The sequence below is a fragment of the Oryx dammah genome, unplaced genomic scaffold (assembly GCF_014754425.2).
Source record: "Oryx dammah isolate SB20612 unplaced genomic scaffold, SCBI_Odam_1.1 HiC_scaffold_8, whole genome shotgun sequence".
NCBI classification, from domain to species: Eukaryota; Metazoa; Chordata; class Mammalia; order Artiodactyla; family Bovidae; genus Oryx; species Oryx dammah.
In genome coordinates, this window is record NW_024070192.1 from 21,256,884 (window position 1) to 21,263,388 (window position 6,505).

Genomic DNA, 6,505 nt, shown 5'->3' on the forward strand with positions numbered 1-6,505 from the left:
ACATATGGTCTTAAATAAATTATTTTACATAGACTATATGTAGCATGGACATTTTTTAAAGCTTATAATGTGCCAGATGATATACCATACCATTTCTCCAGGGGAAAAAGTAATATAATTCCAAAATTACATTTTATGGACATCAAGCAATATTGTATTATGGTAACATATACACCTATCTAGCCTCTCATTTTAGAAAATGGATACTAATTTCTGATTATGCAGTAGATATTGGTGGCCCCAAGCAATCCATACTACCACCACCATCACCCTACCCCATATATCCCCTGCCCTGGGACTCATGCCTTTCTGTAATTTCTCCCATATTTACTTTGTCCTGGGCCATGACTTGATTTGACCAATGGAACATCAGCAAGCATGATGAAGCAGAGGTTTGATAAATGCTTACACATTAGCCTTACCCCTTGGACTGCTCTTTCTAGGAAGCCAGCTACCATGTAAGAAGTTCATTTGCCCTAAAACTATCACACTGAATAAGTCGTGAGAGGCCACAGGAAGGAAACTGAAGAAACCGATCAACAGCCATAACTGAAGCTCCAGACCTGTAACTCAGATCAAGCCATTCCAGCCAGTTCTCAGCCATTCACGCCAACCCAGCTGAGGTCCCAGATACCATACAGCAAAGACAAGCCATTTTAGTATGCTAAATCTGAAATTGTGACTCATGGAATTATGAAAAGATAGAACAGCTCTTGTTTAAAGCCAGTATATGTTGGGGTAGTTTTTCATGCAGCAGTGGATAAACAAAACAAAATATTTAAAATAGAAGAGTCTATTATTTGCTCAGTGACAATAGCTGACTTACAGCTAGTCCATTAACAATGTTATGTGGCAGCCTGGATGGAAGGGGAGTTTGGGGAAGAATGGATATGTGTACATGTATGGCTGAGTCCGTGTTCTGTCTACCTGAAATTCAATACACAAGGAAAAGTTTAATACAAATAAATAAATGAAACTAGTCTGTTAGCATCCCATCCAACTTTCTACCAAGCTTTTTAATCATTTTAACATTGAAATGGATCTCTACAGAAGTTCTGGTCCAACAACCATAGGTGAAGCACGAGAGCTTTCAAAAAAAAGCCAAAGTCTTCACTCTTCAAAGATGGGACAGAGTAAAGCCAATGCTCAAGTATCTTCACAGCTTCCCTCTGTGTCTCTTCACAAATGGGGGACCAAGCAGTGTAAGTCCAACCCGGAAAGGAGCATGTCAAGATGCCCAAGTAAATTCTTTTCCATCATATCTTTGAGTTTCAGTTCCTTTCAACTCTGTATTTACGTTCCTCATTCCAGGGACATTAACAACTTCTCTCTAAATACTTATGATTACAGTAGGTATGACATAGATCAAGAGTTTCACTGAAAGGTGATCTGTTTTCAGTGTAGGTAAGCAAAGTCCTCCTTCACCAAGAAACTATTAAGGCCTGTACAGATTAAGAGGATCACAATCATCAAGTTGTTATAATGTTTAAGTTTTTAAGTCATTAAGACCCTAGAATATTGTCCATTCATTCTAGGCATGTTTTTTTTTTCACAATGCTGAACATTAAATACTATACTCGTACATGGCCTTTAATCAATAAATACTTTTAAGATTTTTGGTTGGATAGATAGACAGGTACCCTGAAGTGTTTTGTTGGTTATTTCTGTATCATAACAACATTGGTTCTCCAGATTCCTAGATGCCTGGGATTGTCCCTGTGTGTGACTCACTCTGCATCTCATTTATTCTATTACAGCATCTACTTGTCACCGTCTTCCTGAAGAGGATTAGAGGGTTTCTAAAATATATTTGCAGTGAGGTCATGCAAAAGAGGAAAAGGAGACTCTGTCTGACATCCTTCACAATCTGATGACCTAACCATACTTACAGTTTTTATTAAAGAAGTTTGTATGTGTGTATGTGTTAGTCACACCAGTACATGGACTATCCTGCTCACCATAAGGTCTCTTTGAAATTTAAACTAGGAGCCATCTAAAAAACTTAGTCACTAAGTTGTATCCAACTCTTTTGTGACCCCATAGACTGTACCTGCCAGGTTCCTCTGTCCATGGGATTTTCCAGGCAAAAATACAGGAATGGGTTGCCATTTCCTCCTCCAGGGGAATCTTTCTGACCCAGGGATTGAAATCCTGCACTGGCAGGCAGATTCTTTACCACCGAGCCACCAAGATTAAAAACTACAAGTCACTTTATGCTAATTTTTAAAGTATGCATGCCCAATACTCATATATGTGATATACATACACACATATTTTTTTTGTTTGTTTTTGTTTATTTTTTTAAATTTTACTTATTTTACTTTACAATACTGTATTGGTTTTGCCATACATCAACATGAATCCGCCATGGGTGTACGCGAGTTCCCAATCCTGAACCCCTCTCCCACCTCCCTCGCCATACCATCTCTCTAGGTTCAATGCAGGATACAGGATGCCTAGGGCTGGCGCACTGGGACAACCCAGAGAGAATAACAGTTATTTTTTTTCTTTATTTTTATTTTTTATTTTTTTTTTACTTTATAATACTGTATTGGTTTTGCCATACATTGACATGAATCCACCACGGGTGTACACGAGTTCCCAATCCTGAACCCCCCTCCCACCACCCTCCCCATATAATCTCTCTGGGTCATCCCAGTGCACCAGCCCCAAGCATCCTGCATCCCGCATCGAACCCAGACTGGCGATTCATTTCTTACATGATAGTATACATGTTTCAATGCCATTCTCCCAAATCATCCCACCCTCTCCCTCTCCCACAGAGTCCAAAAGTCTGTTCTACGCATCTGTGTCTCTTTTGCTGTCTTGCATACAGGGTTATCATTACCATCTTTCTAAATTCCATATATATGTATTAGTATACTGTATTAGTATCTTTCTTTCTCAGTAACAACTCTCCTTGATTGAGTTTTGCACCCATAGCCTCATTTAACGCTTATCACAACCCTGTAAGGTTTTATTACCCTCATTTTAGAGTTGAGGAAACTGGGACTCAAATGGAGTGAACTAGTTGACCTGTGGTCACATAGCTAAAAATGATGACACCAACATTTGTACCCAAGATTCTTTCTACTGTGTTGCACAAAGTCAAAAATTGTTGCTAAAGAGCTATGGAAAACCTAGACAGAGGCAACATGCTTTGATGAACTCTTGCTGACGGATTTTATCTAGGTGAAGTTCCAAGGATAAGAAATCTGAATGGGCATGGTACTAACAGAATACACAGGGGTTAGAAATACCCAGGACTAGGCAGGAACAGAGTTTTTGACCTGAGAACTCCCTTCCTATTATGCAAATCTTGAAGCATTTGCACCTCTGTGCCCTCGAGGCATTCTCTTAACTTGCCTGAAACCCTACTAGTCAACACAGGAGAGGAGCTTAGCAAGTTCCAAAACCAGAGAACCTCACCCCTTAGTCTGACCTTATACTCACTCCTACTTTCTACCAAAAATCTCTTTCCCCATATTTTCAGAGAATGAGAAAAAAAGAGAAGGATAAAGAGAAGATGGTCGTGATGCCTGGGCCATAGTCAGAATATGTTCAAGAGTCATCTGTTAGAAATATTTTATCCAGAGTCCCCCCATCACAAAAATATGCGGTAAGGATTTCCAACACTCTAGGAAGTAGTAGTTTGGGAATCAATATCTAATCCCAAGTTTTATATATATATAACACATATATAACAATTATATATATATATGTATATATCAGTGCCTCTTAAATCTTAGTACTCATATGTATAACATGAGACTCTTCTTACAAATGCAGATCTGGGTTTCTAGTAGGTCTGGGTTAGGGCCTAAGAGGCTGCTGATTTACCAACTGCACCTGGAGGCATGAGATTATAGATATGCATTCAATCCGTGTCAGTCTATCCGCTCGACTGAAAGTCTTATCTCTAAGCTGTCTCAATAGATGTCATGCAGGAACGGCAGCACCATCAGAATCCCATTAGCACTGTCTTTTCAAAGTGAGTGAAGCTTACAGGAGCACTAAGTGAGGGCTTGAAAGAAGGTGTCTCTTGGTTCTAGTCAAGGGTAGAGAACAGAATAGTCTGGAAGCTTAAGGAGACCCATCACCTGGTCCCAAACTACTTCTGGCGTCCATGTATTAGCACAAGACCCGAAAGGTTCACCACTATCCAGAATCACTGATGAGGATGCAAAATGCCTTGTCAACACTGTCTACTGTTTTAGCAAACATGGCAATAACCAGTGTGCCACTATTTACATATGAATATCCACTTGCAAAATTCTTCCTAAATAATCTTCAAGGACCATCTTTTTATTCAGAGAACTAAATGATGTCTGAAGTTTTAAGGAAACCAACAACTCTGTGAAATGATGTCCTGTACCACACTAAACTAACCCAGCTTGGATTGGTTGCTTTCATTGTTATTGATGTTATTGTCTCTGTTTTCAGGAACTCACACATGAATTGGAATAAGAACCAATCAAGAAATATGTATGACGTTCCTAACATGTGACTACTATGGAGCCAATCACCATTAGGAAGACAAAACAAGGAAGTTAGTAAAGTCAGAACTTCAGAGAAGGAAGTTAAAATATACAAAACAGTCCTTTTGCCCAACTGCCATTCCTGGCACCCATAATCATGGTAGGTAGTCATTATAATTACTACCTTTGCTGGTTTCATGATAAGGAAATTGATTTGAGCTAAGAGACAAAAAGAAAGCAAGTAAAGCTTTTTCCACCCTCTTGGAATTTTCTCCCACACTCAACAAAAACTTCATTAAGCCATCCCTGACCCTTCTGCCCAGTTCCACCAAGTCGAGTCCTACAGTTGGCCTCACACCCTTCCCAAGCATCCAGGCATTACCATGTAACTTCCCCCCACCAGGCCCCAGCCTGTTTTTCCAGAGGGCAGCCGTCATTACCTGAATGGCAGGTTTGCCATGCAAGCTGCCTTAATGTGGGGCTTTGTAGACATCACGCTTGAGTTGTCATTAATGTCCTCTGAAAATAACAATCAACTGATAGACCAAATAAGGGCACGCCAAGAAAACATTCATCCAAGCCTTTGGGGAAGCCATGGAAAATCTAAATTTATTGACCTTTTTGTTCTCCAGAGAAAGATCTAACAGACACACAGATCTAAGACAACTGTCAGCTAAAAGCTTATGAACTTCATTTGCTAAAACGCTAAGCGTTGGATGAGCAGCGCTGGGGAAGGAGGTCGTCTCTTTAATCATTCCCGCATGTCCAAAGGGCTGGAACACTGGCAAGAGACCTTATTGTGGGGATGTGGGTGATTCCACTTCTCACTCTGTCCTTTCTTCTTCCCTCTACCACGTTAGGTGGTTAGAAGGTTCTAGAAGAGACCTCTTTACAGGAGACAAGTTATCATCTATCTTCCTCCTCTGCCCCCACCTCTCGTGTAGATGCACCTGAGGCCAATATGACCCAAGGGAGGAGGTGAGAGCACTCAAGTCTGCTGTCTTCCACCCCAGCCACACTGTCCCTGGGCCAACCAGAGGGTAGGGTGACCAGGATCAGGTTCTGAGTGAGGCCACAGTGGGGCTACCTTCTAATAGCAGATGTCCCTCCCCCAATCACAGGAACCGGACGGAAGACATAAGCCCCCCAGGGACAAGCACAGGCCCGCTAACCACTTTCACAGCATTTGTTGCTGTTTTTCCGTTGCTAAGTCGTGTCTCACTTTGCGACCCCATGGACTGCTGTGCTCCGTGTCTCCCTGTCCCTCACCATCTCCTGGAGTTTGCCCGCGTTCATGTCTATTGAATCAGAGCTGCTATACAACCATCTCATCCTCTGCCGCCCTCTTCTCCTTTTGCCTTCAATTTTCCCCAGCATCAGGGTCATTTTTACAGCAGGCATAGGGTTAAAACCACAGCTTGAGACACTTTAGGTATCAAGACACTCAAAGGCTGGGTGAGAGGGAAACAGAAACATGTGAAGTGGGGGAACAGTGGAGTTCAGGGCTGGGAGTTCAAGGCTTTGATGCACAAATACTCTCCAGGATCTTCCTGGTAGTGTTTGGAATCAAATCTGCCTCACCTCCCCCACCAGGGACATGTATGGGGGAGGATTCAGGGCCTATTCCCATACCCCTTTAGAAATACCCCTTCTAGGTGGTCTCTGCTACACTTAAAGGATCCAAATGATGTCTGGAAGGCACCGCTGTGTTTGTCTGGGTCCCAGAGCAGGGGAGACTTGAGGCCCACAGATATCTGCATCCTGCCTGCCCCCACCAAGCTTTGTTTCGGTGCCTGCAAGTAACCTCTGACATTTATATACTTATATAAAATCATCTCAATATGAAAAGCACCTCCACATGTTCTCCTTCTCTTGGTCTCTTCTCATTTCCGCTCCTCTGCAGTCAGCTCAGGGGCAAAGAATCTGCCTACAATGCAGGGGCCACAAGAGACGCAGGTTTGGTCTCTGGGTTGGGAAGATTCCCTGCAGGAGGGCATGGCAACCCACTCCAGTATCCCTGCCTGGAG